General features: G+C 46.0%; 1 long non-coding RNA gene across 1 annotated transcript; it reads right to left on the reverse strand.

Annotated features, from left to right (window-relative positions):
- Nucleotides 1-13937: 13937 nt before the first annotated feature.
- On the reverse strand, nucleotides 13938-26043 carry LOC124006764. Its single transcript, XR_006833834.1, has 3 exons — nucleotides 25734-26043; nucleotides 21253-21382; nucleotides 13938-14071 (listed from the first exon to the last, which is right to left on the reverse strand). It is a non-coding gene; the product is annotated as an uncharacterized LOC124006764 (long non-coding RNA).
- Nucleotides 26044-26072: the final 29 nt, after the last annotated feature.

Here is a 26072-nt window from a genome sequence, read left to right on the forward strand (position 1 = left end):
TCCAAAAGGAACAGAATGGCAGGCAGGCTCAGGGTCAAGGCAGGCAGAGGTCAGTAATCCATGGCAGTGTCAAAGGTACAGAATGGCTAGCAGGCTCAGAGTAGGCAGAATGATCAAAACCGGAAGAACTAGAAAACAGGGGTACGGAAAAACACGCGTGATAGGCGTGATGAGACAAGACGAACTGGCAAAAGACAAACAGAAAACGCAGGTACAAATACACAGGGGATAATGGGGGAAATGGGAGACACTTGGTGGGGGGTGGAGACAAGCATAAGACAGGTGAAACAGATCAGGGTGTGACAGTGGCAACAGGGTTTCCTGTGCTCTTGTTTTTGTTTTTCCTAGTCTTAGTCTTAACCCTGTTTTGTAAATTAACATCTGTGTCACGCCTTGGTCTTAGTATTTTGTGTTTTCGTTATTTATTTGGTCAGGCCAGGGTGTGACATGGGTTTATTTTGTGGTGTGTTTTTGTATTTGGGTTTAGTAGGTATTGGGATTGCGGCTGAGTAGGGGTGTCTAGATTAGGCTCGGCTGCCTGAGGCGGTTCTCAATCAGAGTCAGGTGATTCTCGTTGTCTCTGATTGGGAACCATATTTAGGTAGCCTGGGTTTCACTGTGTATTTTATGGATGATTGTTCCTGTTTGTAGTCACAAGATAGGCTGTATAGTTTTTCGCGTTTCGTTTGTTGTTTTGTATATATTTGTTATTTCATGTATCGTAAATATTTCATTAAAGAACATGAGTAACCAACACGCCTCATTTTGGTCCGACTCTCTTCCAACAAACGAACGCCGTTACAATCTGTGATTCGAACTGTCTGCATCTGGGTCTTATCCTGAGTCCTGATAGTACGAACTGGCCATGACTGACCCGAGAGGTTTTCAGCAATGCCCAAGCCACCTCGCTTCCTCCGCATTGGCCCTATGACCACGCCATCGACCATTTCCCGGAAAATACTTTGCTTCGTGGGTGGCTTTATTCCCTGTCGGGTCCAGAGACTGAGGCTGAGGATGCCATTCGGACTGACCACGCCCTGGTTAACAACATTCTCCATGACATGTGAACCGGATTCTGTTCGTCTACCTCGATGACATCCTCAGTTTTCCCGCTCGGCTCAAGGACATGTCCTCCATGTCCGACAAGTACTCCAGCATCTTCTGGAGAACCAGCTGTTTGTCAAAGCAGAGAAATGCGAATTCCATCGCTCCACCATCTCCTTCCTTGGATAGATCATAGCTGCAGGCAACATACAGATGGATCTCTGGAAAGGTGAGAGGGGTGGTGGATTGGCCGCAATCCACCTCCAGAGTACAGCTGCAATGCTTCCTAGGGTTCGCTAATTTCTACCTCCGGTTCATCCGGGGTTACAGCATCCTGGCATCCCCCTTTCAGCACTCACCTCTCCCAAGGTCCTGTTCACGTGATCTCCAGCTGCAGACCGGATGTTCTTGAAGCTCAAGCACCAACTCAATGCCGCCCCCATCCTAATCCATCCGGAATCGTCCTGGCAGTTCGTCGTGGAGGTTGACACCTCGGAAGTCGGAGTGGGGTCTGTCCTGTCCCCGCATTCAGCCTAAGACCAAAAGCTGCATCCCTGCGCTTTCTTAACACCACGAAAAGGAATTACAACGTGGGTAACAGAACTACTTGCGGTGAAGATATCATTGGAGGAATGGAGGCACTGGTTAGGGGGCCGAACACCCATTCGTAGTATGGACAGATCACAAGAACCTGGAATATCTCTGCACCGCCAAGTGCCTCAACTCCAGGCAAGCTCGATGGGCACTGCTATTCACTCGATTCAACTTCCCCATTTCCTACCGCTCAGGGTCCAAGAATGTGAAGCCAGGTGCGCTTTCACCATCATTCCCGAGATCATCCTCCCTACCTCTTGTCTTGCGGCGGCACTTATCTGTGATATAGAAAACCAGGGACCGCGAGGGGGGAGCCAACCGGATGTTAAACGGATGTTTGTCCCGGACTCTACCTGTTCCCCGGTTCTGGAATGGGCTCATTCCTCTTGACTGGCCTGCCATCCTGGCTCCCGTCGGACCCTGGCCTTTGTACGACAATGGTTTTGGTGGAACATCTTGGTTCCTGACATCTCCAATGTTCGTCACCGCCTGCACCATTTGTACCCAGAATAAAACTCTGCGGCTGGCCTCCTTCAACCTCTTCCCATTCCTCACTGCCCCTGGTCCCATATATCCCATATATCCCTTCATCAAGGGTCTTCCTCTATCAGATGGAAACACCAATATCCTCACGGTGGTGAATTGGTTTTCCAAAACCGCCCATTTCATTCCCTTTCCCAAGTTAACCTCAGCCACGGAAACGGCCCAGCTCATGGTACAGTCTTCCGGATCCATGGACTTCCGGTGTACATGGTCTCTGACCGCAGTCCTCAGTTCTCGTCCCGGTTCTAGAAGGCGTTCTGCACCCTTATTGGGGCATCGGCCAGCCTGTCCTTTGGTATTCACCCGTAATCTAACGGCCAGTCGGAGCAAGCCAATCAAGAACTGGAGACGACTCTTCATTGACTCATCTCCGCCAACCCACCCACCTGGAGCTAACAACTCATGTGGGTGGAATACGCCCGCAACACCCGTCCCTGCTCAGCCACTGGTCTCTCGCCGTTCGAGTGTTCCATGGGTTATCAGCCTCCGCTCTTCCCTGAGGTCAGCATACCGTACATAGTCGTTTCCCTCGTTTTTTCGTATATATTTTAATCACACTTTCCATCTACGGACTGAATAAACTTTCTTGCAACCTGCCTCACCCAATGTGGTACAGATCTGCTATTTTTATACTTTAGAACCGGAACCCCCATCAGAAGCTAGCCAGCTAACTAGCTACTAGCTAGTAGGAAATTAGCCACTGCTAGCGGTGTTCACCGTTAACTCGGACACCAGCCAGCTTCAACTTGGTCAACACCTGCGAGTCTGCACAGCACGATATCAACCCAGAGCATATCAGACATCTTTTTCTCTACCACATCACCGGAAGCTCTGGACCATTACACACCGGATCATCGCAGCTAGCTAGCTGCAACCTGAGTGGCTACTGCTGGCTAACGCCTCTGTCCCGAAGCAAGCACCAGTTAGCCTTGAGCTTGCCTCGAGATAGGCCCATCTCCCGGCTACTCAGAGAGGTCTACCAGCTAATTATTGGGCTACAATAACTCTTTGTCAATTGGCCTGTACCCTTTATTGCCGACACGGAGCCCCGCCAATCCATCATGACTGGTCTTCCGACGTAATTGTCCAAGGAGGTTTCAACAGGCTTTTCCGTTGCGAAGTCGCCAAAGACCCATCTGCTAGTCCCGGCCACTAGCTTTATGAATGGCCATTTCTCCAGCTCGCCTAGCATAGTAGCGATGTCCGAGCGGCTCCCTGACTCACCTATTGCTGCTCATTGGACCCTATGATCACTCGGCTACACATGCCTCTCCCAAATATCAATATGCCTTGTCTACTGTTGTTTAGGTTAGTTATTATTGTTTTTTTCACTATAGAGCCCCCAGCCCCACCCAACATGCCTTAGATAGCTCTGTTGTCCCATCCCCCACACATGCGTAGACCTCACCTGGTTTAACTGGTGCCTCCAGAGCCACTACCACTCTCATCGTCACTCAATGCCTAGGTTCACCTCCACTGTACTCATATCCTACCATACCCTCTGTACCGTCTGTATACCGTCTGTACATTATGCCCTTACTCTCTTCCACCACGCCCGGAAATCTGCTCTGTTCCTCTGGTGATGTAGAGGTTTACCCAGGCCCTATAGCTCCCAGCACCACACCTACTCTCATTTGTTGATTTCTGTAACCATAAAAGCCTTGGTTTCATGCATGTTAACATCAGAAGCCTCCTCCCTAAGTTTGTTTTTTCACTGCTTTAGCACACCAGAAATTTAGACATTTCCATCCCCAACCCATTTTCCGACAAGATAGAACTGCCAAAGGGGGCGGAGTTCCAATCTACTGCAGAGATAGCCTGTAGAGTTTTGTCATACTATCCAGGTCTGTGCCCAAACAATTCAAGCTTCTACTTTTAGAAGTCCATCTTTCCAGAAATAAGTCTCTAACCGTTGCCGCTTGTTATTGACCCACCTCAGCCCCCAGCTGTGCCCTGGACAACATATGTGAATTGATTGCCCCCCATCTATCTTCAGAGTTCGTACTGTTAGGTGACCTAAACTGGGATATGCCTAATGTTCTACAATCTAAGCCAGATGCCCTCAATCTCACAGAAATGATCAAGGAACCTACCAGGTACAACCCTAAATCCGTAACCATGGGCAGCCTCATAGATATTATCCTGACCAACTTGACCTCTAAATACACCTCTGCTGTCTTCAGCCAGGATCTCATCGATCACTGCCTCATTGGCTGTGTCCGTAATGGGTCCACTCCTCATCACTGTCAAACGCTCCTTAAAACACTTCAGCGAGCAGGCTTTTCTAATCAACCTGGCCGGGGTATACTGGAAGGAAATTGACCTCATCCCGTCAGAAAAGGATGCCTAGTTACTCATTCAAAAAATGTAGAACTAAGAACAGATATAGCCATTGGTTCACCCCAGACTTAACTACCCTTGACCAGCACAAAAACATCCGGTGGCATACTGCATTAGCATCGAATAGCCCCTGTGATAGGCAACTTTTCAGGGATGTCAGGAACCAATATACATGGTCAGATTGAAAAAGCTAGCCCTAGCTTTCCTAACAGAAATTTGCATCCTGTAGCATTTATTCCAAAAAGTTCTGGGACACTGCAAAGTCCATGGAGAATAAGAGCACCTCCTCCCTGCTGCCCACTGCACTGAAGCTAGGAAGCACAGTCACCACCAATAAATCAATCATTTCAATAAGCATTTTTCTATGGCTGGCCATGCTTACCACCTGGCTACCCATACTCTGGCCAACAGCTCTGCACCCCCGCAGAAACTTCAACCACGCTCAAGGTCGCAAATGATATCATAACCACCATCGATAAAAGACAGTACCTGTGCAACCGTCTTCATCGACCTGGTCAAGGCTTTCGACTATGTCAATCCCTGCATTCTTATCGGCAGATTCAATAGCCTTGGTTTCCCGAATGACTGCCTCGCCAGGTCACCAACGACTTCTCAGATAGAGTTGAATGTGTCAAATCGGAGGGCCTGTTGTCTGGACCTCTGGCAGTCTCTATGGGGGTGCCACAGGGTTCAATTTTCGGGCCGACTCTTTTCTCTGTACATATCAAAGATGTCGCTCTTGCTGCTAGTGATTCTCTGATCCACCTCGACGCAGAAGACACCATTCGGTATACATCTGCCCCTTCTATGGACACTGTGTTAACAACCCTCCAAACAAGCTTATATGCCATACAACACTTCTCCCGTGGCTTCCAACTGCTTTTAAATGCTAGTAAAACTAAATTCATGCTCTTCAACCGATCGCTGCCCGAACCCACCCACCCAAACAGCATCACTACTCTGGACGGTTCTGACTTAGAATATGTGGACAACTACAAATACCTACCTGTCTGGTTAGACTATAAACTCTCCTTCCAGACTCACATTAAGCATCTCCAATCCAAAATCAAATCTAGAATCAGCGTTCTATTTCACAACAAAGCCTCCTTCACTCATGCTGCCAAACATACCCTTGTAAAACTGACTATCTTACCGATCCTTGACTTCGGCGATGTCATTTACAAAACACCCTCCAACACTCTACTTAGCAAATTGGATGTAGACTATCAAAGTGCCATCCGTTTTGTCACCAAAGCCCCATATACTACCCACCGATGCGACCTGTATGCTCTCGTTGGCTGGCTACATATTCGTCGCCAAACCCACTGGCTCCAGGTCATCTATAAGTCTTTGCTAGGTAAAGCCCTGCCTTATCACAGCTCACTGGTCACTATAACAACACCCACCATTAGCACGTGCTCCAGCAGGTATATTCACTGGTCATCTCCAAAGCCAACACCTACTTTGGCCGCCTTTCCTTCCAGTTCTCTGCTGCCAATGACTGGAACGAATTGCAAAAATCACTGAAGCTGGAGACTTATATCTCCCTCACTAACTTTAAGCATCAGCTGTCAGAGCAGCTTACCGATCACTGTACCTGTACACAGCCCATCTGTAATCTGTAAATAGCACACCCAACTACCTCTCCCCCATATTGTTATTTATTTTTCTTGCTCTTTTGCACCCCAGTATCTCTACTTGCACATCATAATCTGCACATCTATCACTCCAGTGTTAATGCTCAATTGTAATTATTTCACCTCTATGGCCTATTTATTGCCTTACCTCCCTAATCTTACTACATGTGCACACACTGTACATAGATTTCTTTATTGTGTTATTGACTGTACATTTGTTTATCCCATGTGTAACTCTGTGTTGCTGTTTTTGTCGCACTGCTTTGCTTTATCTTGGCCAGGTCGCAGTTGTAAATGAGAACTTGTTCTCGACTGGCCTACCTGGTTAAATAAAAGTGACATTTAAAAATACATTTTGGCTGTCCACTCGGGATTTGCCCCTCCTGGTGGAGTCGGCACTGTCTCCATCTCTAAGGTCCTTAGCCCCTCTGCTGTTCGCCTTCTGTTGCCCTGCACTCTCCGTATACATCCCACTTTCCATGTATCTAGAATTAAACCCCTATCTCACAACACTTTGTCTCCTGTTTCCAGGATTCAAAGGGGGTTTTCTGTTTGTCTGTTGCGAGTTCGTCTTGTCCCGTCACGTCCTACCAGCATGTTACCATGTTTCCTGTGCTTTACAGTGCCTTGCAAAAGTATTTATTCCTTTTGGCATTTTTTCATATTTTGTTGCATTACAACCTGTAATTTAAATGTATTTTTATCTGGATTTCATGTAATGGACATACACAAAACAGTCCAAATTGCTGAAGTGAAATTTTTTTAAAGAACATGTTTCAAAAATGTATAAAAAATGTAAACAAAAAGCTGTGCGTGCATATGAATTCACCCCCTTTGCTATAAAGCCCCGAAATAAGATCTGGTGCAACCAATTACCTTCAGAAGTGACATAATTAGTTTGAAAAAAGTCCACCTGTGTGCAATCCAAGTGTCACATGATCTGTCACATGATCTCAGTTTATACACCTGTTCTGAAAGGCCCCAGAGTCTGCAACACCACTAAGCAAGGGGCACCATGAAGGCCAAGGAGCTCTCTAAACAGGTCAGGGACAAAGTTGTGGAGAAGTACAGGGTTGGTTTATAAAAATATCAGAAACTTTGAACATCCCACGGAGCACCATTAAATCCATTATTAAAAAATTGAAAGAATATTGCACCACAACAAACCTGCCAAGAAAGGGCCGCACACCAAAACACACAGACCAGGCAAGGAGGGCATTAATCAGAGAGGCAACAAAGATACCAAAGTTAACCCTGAAGGAGCTGCAAATCTCAACAGCGGAAATTGGAGTATCTGTATACGGGACCACTCCACAGAACTGGGCTTTACGGAAGAGTGGCCAGAAAAAAAACATTGCTTAAAGAAAAAAAGAAAAAGAAGCAAACACGTTTGGTGTTCACCAAAAGGCATGTGGGGATACTCCCCAAAACATTTTTCAAGCAGAAATTTGCATCCTGTAGCTCTAACTCCAAAAAGTTCTGGGACACTGTAAAGTCCATGGAGAACAAGAGCACCTCCTCCCAGCTGCCCACTGCACTGAGGCTAGGTAACCTGGACCTGTACAAATCAGCTGGGCTTGACAATCTGAAACTATCTGCCGCCATTGTCGCAAACCCTATTACCAGCCTGGTCAACCTCTCTCTTACACCGGATCATCGCAACTAGCTAGCTGCAATCCGTGTGGCTACTCCTGGCTAACGTCTCTGCCCCAAAGCAAGCACCAGTTAGCCTCGAGCTAAGCCCATCTCCCGACTAGCCGAAGAGGTCCAACATTACCTCTTTTGCCAATTGGCCTGGACCCTTTACTGCCGACACGGAGCCCCGCCGATCCATCACGACGGGTCGCCGACATAATCGTCCGAGGTGGTTTCAACAGGCTTTTCCGTTGCGACATCGCCAAAGATCCATCTGCTGGCCAAGGCCCGCGAGCTTTTTGAAACGCTGTGTCTCCTGCTCACCTAGCATACTAGAGCACCTGTAGCATACTCCTGGGCTACAATTACCCGGGCCCACGACCGGTCTGTCGATGTCACCGCATGAAGAGGAATAAACAGACTCACCCCATCGCGACGTCCCCCAAAGGTTAACTCTCTAGCCCTCGCTATCTCCCTGCTTGCTAATTCGGCCTGCTAACGGCTAGCTTGTCTAGCCCGGGCCTACGAACTGTTAGCTTGATAGCACAGGCCTGCTAACCGTCTGAATCACCGCGTCCCAAACACTCTCTGAACCCATTTACTTTCTATCTCTTTTTGATTTTTATTTTGTCTATACCTTCCGGAAACCTGCCTCACCCACTGTGATACGGAATCGCTATTACTTTTAATTTTTATTTTATTTTTATGACTCACTCAAGAACCTCCAGACGCTAACCAGCTAAATAGCTACAAGCTATTTAGTCATTGTTAGTTTCTTTTTAAACCTGGATAACACTCGCCAGTCCAGCTTCCCTGCCCATCCACCGCTTCCCCCTGGACACTGATCTCTTGGCTACATAGCTGACGCACACTGGACTGTCCATTAATCACGGTCCTCCATTCTGCTTGTTTGTTTTATCTGTCGGCCCAGTTGCCTAGTCAACGCCATTTTACCTGCTGTTTGTTGTGCTAGCTGATTAGCCTCGCCTACTGTTTTTAGCTAGCTTTCCCAATTCAACACCTGTGCTTACTGTATGCCTCGCTGTATGTCTCTCTCAAATGTCAATATGCCTTGTATACTGTTGTTCAGGTTAGTTATCATTGTTTTAGTTCACAATGGAGCCCCTAGATCCACTCTGCATACCCCTGTTACCTCCTTTGTCCCACCTCCCACACATGCGGTGACCTCACCCATTACAACCAGCATGTCCAGAGATACAACCTCTCTCATCATCACCCAGTGCCTGGGCTTACCTCCGCTGTACCCGCACCCCACCATACCCCTGTCTGCGCATTATGCCCTGAATATATTCTACCATGCCCAGAAACCTGCTCCTCTTATCCTCTGCCCCCAACGCTCTAGGAGACCAGTTTTGATAGCCTTTAGCCGCACCCTCATACTACTCCTTCTCTGTTCCGCGGGTGATGTGGAGGTAAACCCAGGCCCTGCATGTCCCCAGGTACCCTCATTTGTTGACTTCTGTGATCGAAAAAGCCTTGGTTTTATGCATGTCAACATCAGAAGCCTCCTCCCTAAGTTTGTTTTACTCACTGCTTTAGCACACTCTGCTAACCCTGATGTCCTTGCCGTGTCTGAATCCTGGCTCAGGAAGGCCACCAAAAATTCTGAGATTTCCATACCCAACTATAACATCTTCCGCCAAGATAGAACTGCCAAAGGGGGCGGAGTCGCAGTCTACTGCAGAGATAGCCTGCAAAGTAATGTCATACTTTCCAGGTCCATACCCAAACAGTTTGAACTACTAATTTTGAAAATTACTCTCTCCAGAAATAAGTCTCTCACTGTTGCCGCCTGCTACCGACCACCCTCAGCTCCCAGCTGTGCCCTGGACACCATTTGTGAATTGATCGCCCCCCATCTAGCGTGAGAGTTTGTTCTGTTAGGTGACCTAAACTGGGATATGCTTAACACCCCGGCAGTCCTACAATCTAAGCTAGATGCCCTCAATCTCACTCAAATCATCAAGGAACCCACCAGGTACAACCCTAACTCTGTAAACAAGGGCACCCTCATAGACGTCATCCTGACCAACTGGCCCTCCAAATACACCTCCGCTGTCTTCAACCAGGATCTCAGCGACCACTGCCTCATTGCCTGTATCCACCACGGAGCCGCAGTCAAACGACCACCCCTCATCACTGTCAAACGCTCCCTAAAACACTTCTGTGAGCAGGCCTTTCTAATCGACCTGGCCTGGGTATCCTGGAAGGACATTGACCTCATCCTCTCAGTTGAGGATGCCTGGTCATTCTTTAAAAGTAACTTCCTCACCATTTTAGATAAGCATGCTCCGTTCAAAAAATGCAGAACCAAGAACAGATACAGCCCTTGGTTCACTCCAGACCTGACTGCCCTCGATCAGCACAAAAACATCCTGTGGCGGACTGCAATAGCATCGAATAGCCCCCGTGATATGCAACTGTTCAGGGAAGTCAGGAACCAATACACGCAGTCAGTCAGGAAAGCTAAGGCCAGCTTCTTCAGGCAGAAGTTTGCATCCTGTAGCTCCAACTCCAAAAAGTTCTGGGACACTGTGAAGTCCATGGAGAACAAGAGCACCTCCTCCCAGCTGCCCACTGCACTGAGGCTAGGTAACACGGTCTCCACCGATAAATCCATGATTATCGAAAACTTCAATAAGCACTTCTCAACGGCTGGCCATGCCTTCCGCCTGGCTACTCCAACCTCGGCCAACAGCTCTGCCCCCCCCCCTCCCGCAGCTCCTCGCCCAAGCCTCTCCAGGTTCTCCTTTACCCAAATCCAGATAGCAGATGTTCTGAAAGAGCTGCAAAACCTGGACCCGTACAAATCAGCTGGGCTTGACAATCTGGACCCTCTATTTCTGAAACTATCTGCCGCCATTGTCGCAACCCCTATTACCAGCCTGTTCAACCTCTCTTTCATATCGTCTGAGATCCCCAAGGATTGGAAAGCTGCCGCAGTCATCCACCTCTTCAAAGGGGGAGACACCCTGGACCCAAACTGTTATAGACCTATATCCATCCTGCCCTGCCTATCTAAGGTCTTCGAAAGCCAAGTCAACAAACAGGTCACTGACCATCTCGAATCCCACCGTTCCTTCTCCGCTGTGCAATCTGGTTTCCCGAGCCGGTCACGGGTGCACCTCAGCTACACTCAAGGTACTAAACGATATCATAACCGCCATCGATAAAAGACAGTACTGTGCAGCCGTCTTCATCGACCTCGCCAAGGCTTTCGACTCTGTCAATCACCATATTCTTATCGGCAGACTCAATAGCCTCGGTTTTTCGGATGACTGCCTTGCCTGGTTCACCAATTACTTTGCAGACAGAGTTCAGTGTGTCAAATCGGAGGGCATGCTGTCCGGTCCTCTAGTAGTCTCTATGGGGGTGCCACAGGGTTCAATTCTCGGGCCGACTCTTTTCTCTGTATATATCAATGATGTTGCTCTTGCTGCGGGCGATTCCCTGATCCACCTCTACGCAGACGACACCATTCTATATACTTTTGGCCCGTCATTGGTCACTGTGCTATCTAACCTCCAAACGAGCTTCAATGCCATACAGCACTCCTTCCGTGGCCTCTAACTGCTCTTAAACGCGAGTAAAACCAAATGCATGCTTTTCAACCGATCGCTGCCTGCACCCGCATGCCCGACTAGCATCACCACCCTGGATGGTTCCGACCTTGAATATGTGGACATCTATAAGTACCTAGGTGTCTGGCTAGACTGCAAACTCTCCTTCCAGACTCACATCAAACATCTCCAATCGAAAATCAAATCAAGAGTCGGCTTTCTATTCCGCAACAAAGCCTCCTTCACTCACGCCGCCAAGGTTACCCTAGTAAAACTGACTATCCTACCGATCCTCGACTTCGGCGATGTCATCTACAAAATGGCTTCCAAAACTCTACTCAGCAAACTGGATGCAGTCTATCACAGTGCCATCCGTTTTGTCACTAAAGCACCTTATACCACCCACCACTGCGACTTGTATGCTCTAGTCGGCTGGCCCTCACTACATATTCGTCGCCAGACCCACTGGCTCCAGGTCATCTACAAGTCCATGCTAGGTAAAGCTCCGCCTTATCTCAGTTCACTGGTCACGATGGCAACACCCATCCGTAGCACGCGCTCCAGCAGGTGTATCTCACTGATCATCCCTAAAGCCAACACCTCATTTGGCCGCCTTTCGTTCCAGTACTCTGCTGCCTGTGACTGGAACGAACTGCAAAAATCGCTGAAGTTGGAGACTTTTATCTCCCTCACCAACTTCAAACATCAGCTATCCGAGCAGCTAACCGATCGCTGCAGCTGTACATAGTCTATTGGTAAATAGCCCACCCATTTTCACCTACCTCATTCCCATACTGTTTTTATACTGTTTTCTATTTATTTACTTTTCTGCTCTTTTGCACACCAATATCTCTACCTGTACATGACCATCTGATCATTTATCACTCCAGTGTTAATCTGCAAAATTGTATTATTCGCCTACCTCCTCATGCCTTTTGCACACATTGTATATAGACTGCCCATTTTTTTCTACTGTGTTATTGACTTGTTAATTGTTTACTCCATGTGTAACTCTGTGTTGTCTGTTCACACTGCTATGCTTTATTTTGGCCAGGTCGCAGTTGCAAATGAGAACTTGTTCTCAACTAGCCTACCTGGTTAAATAAAGGTGAAATAAAATAAATAAATAAAATTAAAATAAAAAATATAGCTGTCAGCTATATTAGCCACAACTTACCAACTTACTGTTCTTTGTGCAGCTTCAAGTATCAAACAAGTTTGAACAAGTTGTTGCGCCTCGTTCTGTAATTTTCTTCCCACATGTTTTGCAAGTTGCAATCCGTTTTTTGATGACTACAGCGTAGTCTTTATATCCGAACATAATACGTTGAGGTATCATCTTTCCAAGGGTTCCGTCTGAATTCACCCAGCGACGTCCCTCTGCACTGCCCCTCACAACTTTTTCTCAGCTGGCACAATTTGCTGTCCGATTCAAACTGTAATCCGTTAAATGAAGAGCTGATACGCTGCACAATTTTTTTAATAGCATCATTTTTAATATTTAGGCTTGGGGAGGGTATCACGTCAGTTTGAGTCAAAAGGTTCAAGTCGAAGTTAAGTCCCGAGTCATTGGTGTTAAAGTCAAAGTCGAGTTGCATGTAAATCAAATCAAATCCAAGTTTATTTGTCACGTGCGCCAAATACAACAGGTGAAGACTTACAGTGAAATGCTGACTTACAGGCTCTAACCAATAGTACAAAAAAAGGTATGTGTGTGTGTAGGTAAGTAAATAAATAAAACAACAGTAAAAATACATTTGAAAATAAGAGTAGCAAGGCTATAAACAGACACCGGTTAGTCAGGCTTATTGAGGTAGTTTGTCATGTAGGTATGGTTAAAGTGACTATGCATATATGATGAACAGAGAGTAGCAGTAGCGTAAAAGGAGGAGTTGGCAGGAGGTGGGACACAATGCAGATAGCCCAGTTAGCCAATGTGCGGGAGCACTGGTTGGTCGGGCCAATTGAGGTAGTATGTACATGGATGTATGGTTAAAGTGACTATGCATATAAGATAAACAGAGAGTAGCAGCAGCGTAAAAGAGGGGTTGGGGGGGGCACACAATACAAATAGTCCGGGTAGCCATTGGATACCTGTTCAGAAGTCTTATGGCTTGGGGGTAAAAACTGTTGAGAGGCCTTTTTGTCCTAGACTTGGCACTCCGGTACCGCTTGCCATGTGGTAGTAGAGAGAACAGTCAATGACTGGGGTGGCTGGGGTCTTTGAGACAATTTTTAGGCACCGCCTGGTGTAGAGGTCCTGGATGGCAGGCAGCTTTTCCCCAGTAATGTATTGGGCCATACGCACTACCCTCTGAAATGCCTTGCGGTCATAGGCCGAGCAATTGCCGTACCAGGCAGTGATGCAACCGGTCAGGATGCTCTTGATGTTGCAGCTGTATAACCTTTTGAGGATCTCAGGACCCATGCCAAATCTTTTTAGTTTCCTGGGCGGGGAATAGGCTTTGTCGTGCCCTCTTCACGAATGTCTTGGTGTGTTTGGACCATTCTCGTTTGTTGTTGATGTGGACAGCAAGGAATTTGAAGCTCTCAACCTGCTTCACTACAGCCCCGACGATGAGAATGGGGACGTGCTCGGTGCTCCTTTTCCTGTAGTCCACAATCATATTTGTGACTCGAGTCTGACTCCAGTCCAAGTCATGTGACTTGAGTCCACACCTCTGGTAAGTAGTTCTCCTGTAATAAGAGATATATTTATATATTTCTAAATTCCATTAATTTACTTTTAGATTTGTATGTATTGTTGTAAATTGTTAGATATTACTGCACTGTTGGAGCTAGGAGACAAGTATTTCGCCACGCCCGCAATAACATCTGCTAAATATGTGTATGTGACCAATAGAATTTGATATGATTTGAGAAAAATAGACTGACTCACACATAACACACACACACCTCACACACACAGACTCTGTACTCACATATACATTCACACACAGGCATACACCCATACTCACAAACACACGCAACAACACACTCAGCCAACGCTGCTATCCCATGTATATAGAGACATAAACACGGGATTGTTTATTTTATACTGTTTTTCACACTGTGTATTCATATACTGTATTCTTCACATAGCTCATTCTAATATATCTGCTAGTTTACGTTGCATTTTAGATACACTGTACAGTGGGGCAAAAAAGTATTTAGTCAGCCACCAATTGTGCAAGTTCTCCCACTTAAAAAGATGAGAGAGGCCTGTAATATTCATCATAGGTACACTTCAACTATGACAGACAAAATGAGAAAAAAAAATCCAGAAAATCACATTGTAGGATTTTTAATTTATTTATTTGCAAATTATGGTGGAAAATAAGTATTTGGTCACCGACAAACAAGCAAGATTTCTGGCTCTCACAGACCTGTAACTTCTTCTTTAAGCGGCTCCTCTGTCCTCCACTCGTTACCTGTATTAATGGCACCTGTTTGAACTTGTTATCAGTATAAAAGACACCTGTCCACAACCTCAAACAGTCACACTCCAAACTCCACTATGGCCAAGACCAAAGAGCTGTCAAAGGACACCTGAAACAACACTATAGACCTGCATCAGGCTGGGAAGACTGAATCTGCAATAGGTAAGCAGCTTGGTTTGAAGAAATCAACTGTGGGAGCAATTATTAGGAAATGGAAGACATACAAGACCACTGATAATCTCCCTCGATCTGGGGCTCCATGCAAGATCTCACCCCGTGGGGTCAAAATGATCACAAGAACTGTGAGCAAAAATCCCAGAACCACACGGTGGGACCTAGTGAATGACCTGCAGAGAGCTGGGACCAAGGTAACAAAGCCTACCATCAGTAACACACTACGCCGCCAGGGACTCAAATCCTGCAGTGCCAGATGTGTCCCCCTGCTTAAGCAAGTACATGTCCAGGCCTGTCTGAAGTTTGCTAGAGAGCATTTGGATGATCCAGAAGAAGATTGGGAGAATGTCATATGGTCAGATGAAACCAAAATATAACTTTTTGGTAAAAACTCAACTCGTTGTGTTTGGAGGACAAAGAATGCTGAGTTGCATCCAAAGGACACCATACCTACTGTGAAGCATGGGGGTGGAAACATCATGCTTTAGGGGTGTTTTTCTGCAAAGGGACAAGGACGACTGATCCGTGTAAAGGAAACAATGAATGGGGCCATGTATCATGTGATTTTGAGTGAAAACCTCCTTCCATCAGCAAGGGCATTGAAGATGAAACGTGGCTGGGTCTTTCAGCATGACAATGATCCCAAACACACTGCCCGTGCAACGAAGGAGTGGCTTCGTAAGAAGCATTTCAAGGTCCTGGAGTGGCCTAGCCAGTCTCCAGATCTCAACCCCATAGAAAATATTTGGAGGGAGTTGAAAGTCCGTGTTGCCCAGCAACAGCCCCAAAACATCACTGCTCTAGAGGAGATCTGCATGGAGGAATGGGCCAAAATACCAGCAACAGTGTGTGAAAACCTTGTGAAGATTTACAGAAAATGTTTGACCTCTGTCATTGCCAACAAAGGGTATATAACAAAGTATTGAGATAATATTTTGTTATTGACCAAATACTTATTTTCCACCATAATTTGCAAATAAATTCAATAAAAATCCTACAATGGGATTTTCTGGATTTCTTTTCTCATTTTGTCTGTCATAGTTGAAGTGTACCTATGATGAAAATTACAGGCCTCTCTCCTCTTTTTAAGTGGGAGAACTTGAACATTTGGTGGCTGACTAAATACTTTTTTGCCCCACTGTATATATACAGGGCATGTATTTATATACTGGATTCTTAATAACATACCGTAACTCGCTGTAATATATCTGCTGCTGTACATGTCATTCTTAGTATACTGGTGTATATACGCATAGATTTTATTTGGATTACTGATACAAGATTACTGATACAGTGTTAGCAAAGTCGATCCTCAATCAAAAATGTTCAAGATCGGAAGAGTTTGTTTCCAAAATGTTTTACCACTAATCATATATATATATATATATATAACTATGCCTGGCATAGTTGAAGAGTACACAAAGAGAGTTCCAAAGATAGTGATTTCTTGCAAGTATTTCCCAAAGGGCCCTGTGAGGTCTATAGGTTTAGTGTGTGCTTGGTACACAATCCAATTTAACACTAGGGTTAGAATTTCAAACACTTACAGTCTGAACACGTGTGTAAATGCCTCTTCAAATTCCAAGACATTTACTCAAATGCATTCACTCACATACTGTTCATCTCAAGGCAGCATAATCATTGTTTCTATATGAGGTTAGGCAGGCCAATTATACTTCATATATAGGAGGCCATATGTCCTTCCTTCATAGCCCAGAACAAGAACCCCTAACAATGAGTGAACCACTCTATATATGTCTGAAGCCCATCCACATTGAAAGGTGCCCACATTGCTGTAACTTAGAAAATAGAGAGAGAGAGAGAGAGAGGGAGAGAGAGAGAGAGAGCGTAGTCAACTGCTCCTCTTTGACCAAGAAGAAAGAGTCTATCCTGCACTGTGTGTTCTTCTGATGGAAAGACCACTCCACTCTTTCTCTGACGGTCACAGCAACAACAACAACAGAAGAGATGAGATGAGTTCTCAGGGGAGTGAGGATAATACAATCAGAACGGTTCATTCATGACAGGCCTCTAAGAGAATGAGGGTGGTTTGGCGGCCGGAGACTCCTTTTAGCTGGAGCAGCAGATTTCTTTGAGGCATCAGCCACCTCTTCTGAAGGGGATTACAGTGGCTCTAGGCATTACAATACTGCAGCAGAAGTGCATTATGGGTGGCGCCCACTGTCCAGAATTGTGCCTCCCTTGTTAATATATACCCTAACCGTGCTTTTTATTTTATTTTCATTTTTCTCTTCCTCGTCCCAGAATTGGATTAGGATCGATCGCAGCATCCATGGGCGTGGCGGCCAGAATAGAGCTGCTGGGCAATTGTAGCGCCGCTTCGCCTCAGAGACTATTCAAGCGACTAAATAGAATGATTTGCCCTTAGATGTCAAATTTGTTCTGAGACAAGGATGTCAATACCAATTAGATTGTCTGCAATTGCCGTAGTTACGCCGCTTTCCCCCCCACCTCACCCAGTCTTCCCCCCGCTCTTTCTAATGTCTGCCTTTTTTTGGCACAGCAAGGCAGAGTGGTGGTCTCTGCGAAACCTTTAGCTCCAAATCAGTTTTATGACTGGCGCTGTGCAGACATTATACTAACTCCATTAGGATCTCTGGGGGAGATGGCCTGAGGGGGAACTCAGAGGCCAGGGGTGGGGGGGGTTGTCTTACAGAGTCTTTTGGCATCTACTGAAAGGTCAGTGTATGCCGGTTAAAGGTTCAGCGACGGAGCAAAAGCCCATTGGAGCAAAAACACAAACAACAGGGAAAAGTGGGCGGAAAATGGATTAATAAACAAATACAATTAAGAGAGAGGGAGGGAGGAGAGAGAAAAACGAGAGCACCCTGTCTCCTGTCTGTTTCCCAGTGCCTGCAGGCGCTTAAGTGCTAACATGACAAACAGATGTGGCCCAGGCTTGCCTGACAGAAGGCTAGAGACACACACATACTACAACGACATGCCAGGCAGAAGGGAAAATGAGGACTTGACTGCACTAGACCTCCACTCTGGTCACTGCAAACAATCCATGGGACTAATCAAATCAAATACAATTTTATTGGTCACATAAACATATTCAGCAGATGTGATTGCGGGTATAGTGAAATGCTAGCAATGCATGGGAAATGTAGCGAAATGCTACATACACGTTACAGCGGAAGCCAGTAGTAGTAGCCTAAAACATGTACAAAAACATTCCATCCAGACTCTTCATTTAAAATACATGCACAAAACACACACACACACACAGACACACACGCACAGCCAACCTGAGTCTACACACACACGTGAAGAAAAGACAGCTGCTGTTAGGTGTACTCATGTCTACGTACAGTACAATGCACAAAAGGCCAGACACACTGGACCCATATGTAGCCTAGTACCTATGAGTACCATGGAGACACAAGAGACACAAAGCCTGTTCACAACAACCAGGTAATAGTAAAAAGTAAGATAGCAACAGTATGCATTGCATTCATATGGATCCTGGCTAGCCATGTAACTCAATCCCTGAAAGTATCCAACATGAATAAAAGTATTTAACAACACATTATTAAGTTATGAGATGTGATGATTAATGAAGGTCTTGCCTCTTAATAAACAATTAGAACTAAGGACTGAATGGCTGGCAATTAGCTAAGTGGATGAATATCGCTGGGGTAATGCTAAGACAAACCTAACAGACTGATCCTAGCCATGCTACGACCTATCCAACAGACTGGTGTATCCTATGTACTCATCCTATATTATATATATTTATATATATATATATATATATCCTATATATATTTATATATATAGTTATATATATAATCTTCTCCTTTCCCCCTTCTGATGACCAGGTGGCGAATCGCATCTCTGCATGTCTGGCAGACATATCAGTGTGGATGACGGATCACCACCTCAAGCTGAACTTCGGCAAGACGGAGCTGCTCTTCCTCCCGGGGAAGGACTGCCCGTTCCATGATCTCGCCATCACGGTTGACAACTCCATTGTGTCCTCCTCCCAGAGCGCTAAGAACCTTGGCGTGATCCTGGACAACAAACTGTCGTTCTCAACTAACATCAAGGCGGTGGCCCGTTCCTGTAGGTTCATGCTCTACAACATCCCGACCCTGCCTCACACAGGAAGCGGCGCAGGTCCTAATCCAGGCACTTGTCATCTCCCGTCTGGATTACTGCACTCGCTGTTGGCTGGGCTCCCTGCCTGTGCCATTAAACCCCTACAACTCATCCAGAACGCCGCAGCCCGTCTAGTGTTCAACCTTCCCAAGTTCTCTCACGTCACCCCGCTCCTCCGCTCTCTCCACTGGCTTCCAGTTGAAGCTCGCATCCGCTACAAGACCATGGTGCTTGCCTACGGAGCTGTGAGGGGAACGGCACCTCAGTACCTCCAGGCTCTGATCAGGCCCTACACCCAAATAAGGGCACTGCGTTCATCCACCTCTGGCCTGCTCGCCTCCCTACCACTGAGGAAGTACAGTTCCCGCTCAGCTCAGTCAAAACTGTTCGCTCCTGGCTCCCCAATGGTGGAACAAACTCCCTCACGACGCCAGGACAGCGGAGTCAATCACCACCTTCCGGAGACACCTGAAACCCCACCTCTTTAAGGAATACCTAGGATAGGATAAAGTAATCCTTCTCACCCCCTCCCCCCTTAAAATATTTAGATGCACTATTGTAAAGTGGTTGTTCCACTGGATGTCATAAGGTGAATGCACCAATTTGTAAGTCTCTCTGGATAAGAGCGTCTGCTAAATGACTTAAATGTAATGTAAATGTAATCCTATCCATGCCAAGACCTATCCAACAGACTGGTGTATCCTATGTACTCATCCTATCCATGCTACGACCTATCCAACAGACTGGTGTATCCTATGTACTCATCCTATCCATGCTACGACCTATCCAACAGACTGGTGTTTCCTATGTACTCATCCTATCCATGCTACGACCTATCCAACAGACTGGTGTATGCTATGTACTCATCCTATCCATGCTACGACCTATCCAACAGACTGGTGTTTCCTATGTACTCATCCTATCCATGCTACGACCTATCCAACAGACTGGTGTATGCTATGTACTCATCCTATCCATGCTACGACCTATCCAACAGACTGGTGTATGCTATGTACTCATCCTATCCATGCTACGACCTATCCAACAGACTGGTGTTTCCTATGTACTCATCCTATCCATGCTACGACCTATCCAACAGACTGGTGTTTCCTATGTACTCATCCTATCCATGCTACGACCTATCCAACAGACTGGTGTTTCCTATGTACTCATCCTATCCATGCTACGACCTATTCAACAGACTGGTGTATGCTATGTACTCATCCTATCCATGCTACGACCTATCCAACAGACTGGTGTATGCTATGTACTCATCCTATCCATGCTACGACCTATTCAACAGACTGGTGTATGCTATGTACTCATCCTATCCATGCTACGAACTACATCATGGAGGGAGTTTTACGCAGTTCCAAAGCATGTTCCAAAACATAAAATAATTACATAGACAATAAGGGAATGTCAGCTCACTGTTGTGCTTCTCTCAAACTTTCTAATTTAATAAAACTTTGATGAAAATGTATTTCCAAACAGTCTCAAGAGCCAAACACTTTATCGACATCTTAACAAGCCTACTTGACTAAATTGGGCAGGACAAATTTTAAAAAATGCCTTCATTGAGAGCAGAAGAGGCTATGCTTGGTTTTTAATCAAATAAAACAAAATGGGGAAAACACATTTTGTGTTTTATGTTTGTAAATATGAAGTATACAGTCACCAAATTACATCTTGTTCCATGCACATAATGGCAGTGTGCTTCATGGCTGGATAGGCTGTGTTTCCGCTGGCAAAATTCTTGCTATAACCAACTGCGTTGCCGCTAAAATCAGCTTTTGATAGGTCTTTAATATCCCTACCAGCGCTGCCTGAAATTAGCACTTAAATCATGTTTTTAAGGACACTCCTCAAATATTCCCACCCCTCCCATCTGAGCGCAAGTGTGCTGATGTTAGACAAATAAATTGCCAAACCTGGCGTTAGGGCTGGAAAATGCCAGTGCCCCAGTTTTCATATGACGAAATTGAAAACTAACGTCCATTTGACACTAGCGCTGCCTTAACGCCAGCCGAAAATAGAGCCCATAATCACTGTTCTATCACCAACGGCAGTTAGAACAGCTCACATCTGATACACAAACAGGTACTATGTTGAAGATTGAACTGGTCAGATAAAACCTACCTAATTATGGTCTCCTCATCAAACGACAGAGGCTGGCATCTACAGTCCTCTTCATCTGTAGAAATAGAGGTGAGGCTGGAGGTGAGGTGCCCCATTGATGGGCATGGCAGTGTAGATCAGCTCCTGGCCCCTGATCAAAAATACTGGTTGGTCACACATCAAAACACACACACATAGGGCACTGATAACATTATCAATGGTAGCTATGATTAGCATGGTGGAACCAACCTGATCTCTGCATTCACCTTTTTATTTCATTTTAGATATATAATATATATATATATATATATACAGTGGGGCAAAAAAAAGTATTTAGTCAGCCACCAATTGTGCAAGTTCTCCCACTTAAAAAGATGAGAGAGGCCGGTAATTTTCATCATAGGTACACTTCAACTATGACAGACAAAAGGAGAAAAAAAATCCAGAAAATCACATTGTAGGATTTTTAATGAATTTATTTGCAAATTATGGTGGAAAATAAGTATTTGGTCACCTACAAACAAGCAAGATTTCTGGCTCTCACAGACCTGTAACTTCTTCTTTAAGCGGCTCCTCTTACAGATGGACTATGTACAGCTGCAGCGATCGGTTATCTGCTCAGATAGCTAATGTTTAAAGTTGGTGAGGGAAATATAAGTCTCCAGCTTCAGCGATTTTTGCAGTTCATTCCAGTCACTGGCAGCAGAGAACTGGAAGGAAAGGAGGCCAAATGAGGTGTTGGCTTTGGGGGATGATCAGTGAGATATACCTGCTGGAACGTGTGCTACGGGTGGGTGTTGTTATCGTGACCAATGAGCTGAGATAAGGCGGAGCTTTACCGAGCATAGACTTATGAATGACCTGGAGCCAGTGGGTCTGGCGACAAATATGTAGCGAGGGCCAGCCGACTAGAGCATACAGATCGCAGCGGTGGGTGGTATAAGGTGATTTGGTAACAAAACGGATTTCACTGTGATAGACTGCATCCAGTTTGTTGAGTAGAGTATTGGAAGCTATTTTGTAGATGACATCGCCGAAGTCGAGGATCGGTAGGATATTCAGTTTTACTAGGGTAAGTTTGACGGCGTGAGTGAAGGAGGCTTTGTTGCGAAATAAAAAGCTGATTCTAGATTTGATTTTGGATTGGAGATGTTAAATATGAGTCTGGAATGAGAGTTTACAGTTTAGCCAGACACCTAGGTGTTTATAGTTGTCCACATATTCTAGGTCAGAACCGTCCAGGGTAGTGATGCTAGTCGGGCGGGTGGGTGCGGGCAGCAATCGGTTTAAGAGCATGCATTTGGTTTTACTAGCGTTTAAGAGAAGTTGGAGGCCACGGAAGGAGTGTTGTATGGCATTGAAGCTCGTTTGGAGGTTAGTTAGCACAGTGTCCAAGGAAGGGCCAGAAGTATACAGAATGGTGTCGTCTGCGAGGTGGTGGATCAGGGAATCACCAGCAGCAAGAGCGACTTCATTGATATATACAGAGAAAAGAGTCGGACCAAGAATTGAACCCTGTGGTGCCCCCATAGAGACTGCCAGAGGTCCGGACAACAGGCCCTCCGTTTTGACACACTGAACTCTGTCTGAAAGAGAGGTTGAACCGGCTGGTAATTGGGGTTGCAACAATGGCGGCATTTCGTTTGAGAAAGAGAGGGTCCAAATTGTCTAGCCCAGCTGATTTGTACAGGTCCAGGTTTGGCAACTCTTTCAGAACATCTGCTATCTGGATTTGGGTGAAGGAGAAGCTGGAAGGCTCGGGCAAGTAGCTGCAGGGGGGTCAGAGCTGTTGGCCGGGGTTGGAGTAGTCAGGAGGAAGGCATGGCCAGCCGTAGAGAAAAGCTTATTGAAATGTTCGATTATCGTGGATTTATTGGCGGTGACCGTGTTACCTCGCCTCAGTGCAGTGGGTAGCTGGGAGAAGGTGCTCTTGTTCTCCATGGACTTTACAGTGTCCCAAAACTTTGGAGTTAGAGCTGCAGGATGCAAATTCTGCTTGAAAAAGCTAGCCTTTGCTTTCCTGACTGACTGGGTGTATTGGTTCCTGACTTCCCTGAACAGTTGCATATCGCGGGGACTATTTGATGCTATTGCAGTCCGCCACAGGATGTTTTTGTGCTGGTCAAGGGCAGTCAGGTCTGGAGTGAAGCAAGGGCTATATCTGTTCTTAGTTCTGCATTTTTTGAAAGGGGCATGCTTATCTAAGATGGTGAGGAAATTACTTTTAAAGAATGACCAGGCACCCTCAACTGACGGGATGAGGTCAATATCCGTCCAGGATACCCGGGCCAGGTCTATTAGAAAGGCCTGCTCGCAGAAGTGTTTTAGGGAGCGCTTGACAGTGATGAGGGGTGATCGTTTGACCGCAGACCCATAGCGGATACAGGCAATGAGGCAGTGATCGCTGATATCCTAATTGAAAACAGCAGAGGTGTATTTGGAGGGCAAGTTGGTCAGGATAATATCTATGAGGGTGCCCATGTTTACGGATTTAGGATAGTACCTGGTGGGTTCCTTGATGATTTGTGTGAGATTGAGGGCATCTAGCTTAGATTGTAGGACTGCCGGGGTGTTAAGCATATCCCAGTTTAGGTCACCTAACAGAACAAACTCTGAAGCTAGATGGGGGGGTGATCAATTCATATATGGTGTCCAGGGCACAGCTGGGAGCGGAGGGGGGTCGATACCAGGTGGCAACAGTAAGAGACTTATTTCTGGAGAGGTTCATTTTTAAAATGATAAGTTCGAACTGTTTGGGCATAGACCTGGAAAGTATGACAGAACTTTGCAGACTATCTCTGCAGTAGATTGCAACTCCTCCCCCTTTGGCAGTTCTATCTTGACGGAAAATGTTGTAGTTGGGTATGGAAATCTCAGAATGTTTGGTGGCCTTCCTTACGCCAGGGTTCAGACACGGCAAGGACATCAGGGTTGGCTAAAGCAGTGAGTAAAACAAACTTAGGGAGGAGGCTTCTGATGTTAACATGCATGAAACCAAGGCTTTTTCGATCACAGAAGTCAACAAATGAGTGTGCCTGGGGACACGCAGGGCCTGGGTTTACCTCCACATCGTCTGAGGAACAGAGGAGGAGTAGGATGAGGGTTCGGCTAAAGGCTATCAAAACTGGTCATCTAGAGCATTGGGGACAAAGATTAAAAGGAGTAGATTTCTGGGCGTGGTTGAATAGATTCAGGGCATAATGTGCAGACAGGGGTATGGTGGGGTATGGGTACAGCGGAGGTAAGCCCAGGCATCGAGTGATGATAAGAGAGGTTGCATCTCTGGACATGCTGGTTATAATGGGTGAGGTCACCGCATGTGTGGGCAGAGAGGGTCGGTAAACTACACGCAGAGCCTGAGTTTGCGGCTGGGGCTGACAGATAAACAAGATTAAACAGAATGGAGTACCGTGATTAATGGACAGTCCAGCAGGTATCAGCTATGTAGCCAAGTGATCATAGGGTCCAAGGGACAGCAATAGATGGATCAGGGGAGCCTCGGAGTAGTAGCTATTACTCTAGCACGCAGGCGACACGGCGTTTAAAGTTAGCAGGCCGGGGCTAGTAGAAGAGTCTGCTCTGACGTCCGACAGAGGTCGGTTGAAGGCACAGCGGCTGGAGTAATTTGTCGGCAGACCAGTTGTGGTGGTGCGGCGGGGCGCCGTGTCGACAAAGGATCCAAGCCAGATGGCGAAAGCGGTATTGTAGTTGTAGTAATTTAATTTGGTAGCCGGGAGATGCGCCTGGCTCACAGCTAACTGGTGCTAGCTTTGGGGCAGGGGTGTTAGCCACTATAGCCACTTGATAGCAGTGGTGATCCTGTGCCAAGATCCAGAGCTTACCGATCCGATCCAAAGTAGTGGATTCTGGCCGTGTTTGGGTGGAGTAGGCCGGGAAGTGGGCCTGGCCTGGCTCAGGGCTAGCTTCGATACTGGGTCACTCGGTGGCAGCTAGCTAGCTGTGAAAATCAAGAGTAATGGTCCAGGGTTTATGGCAGGAATCCGGCGTTGTAGTGGAGAAACAGTCCGATACTGGTGAGCTGGCAGGTATTATCCAGGCTAAAAAAAAAGGGCTGGCAGAAGGTAAAGGCCGCTAGCAGTGGCTAACAATGACTAAATAGCTTGTGGCTAATTAGCTGGTTAGCTGCTGATGGCTAGCTTCTGATGGCTAGGTGGTTCTGGCTATAAGGTTAAAAAAAAATGTGCTGTTCCATATCACATTGGGTGAGGCAGGTTACTGAAAGGTATAATTGATTTAAAATGGAAAAGAGATTGAAAATAAAATTGAAATATATTTAAAAAAGGCTGAAAATACAAAAGTACAAGAGAGGACGAACAAAACACGTCTGCACTGCTACGCCATCTTGGAATCATGATATGGGAAGTGAAATAGAATGCTAAATGCAGCAATCAGGCTGCTTCCACCAGGCTATAGGTTATGAAGGTGAATTGGGACAAATCTCTAAACTGTTTTGACCTTTGACCAGGTCTAATGTCACCAACCTGATTCTAGTGTCCACCCTGTTCCATTTATAGGAATGCTCACAGTGAGGGCATGTCTATGTGATGCTGAGGGTCCCCTTGCTGGTCTTCTCAATGTTGCATGTTCGGCTGCAAACTGGACAACTCTCAGCATAAACAATGTACTTCCTCATCTTATGAGGTGGTGTTGACTGGGAAGGCCTGTGACAGGATGATACAATAGACAACCAAGTGGTAAATATATATTTTTGGGGTTGAAATGACAAAGTTTTTTGATCATTTACTTCACAACCAAAATCTACTCTACTACTTGTATCTGATTGGTTAGGTAATTAACCTACTAGTTTATCAAACCTGCCA

The sequence above is a fragment of the Oncorhynchus gorbuscha genome, linkage group LG20 (assembly GCF_021184085.1).
Source record: "Oncorhynchus gorbuscha isolate QuinsamMale2020 ecotype Even-year linkage group LG20, OgorEven_v1.0, whole genome shotgun sequence".
NCBI lineage: Eukaryota > Metazoa > Chordata > Actinopteri > Salmoniformes > Salmonidae > Oncorhynchus > Oncorhynchus gorbuscha.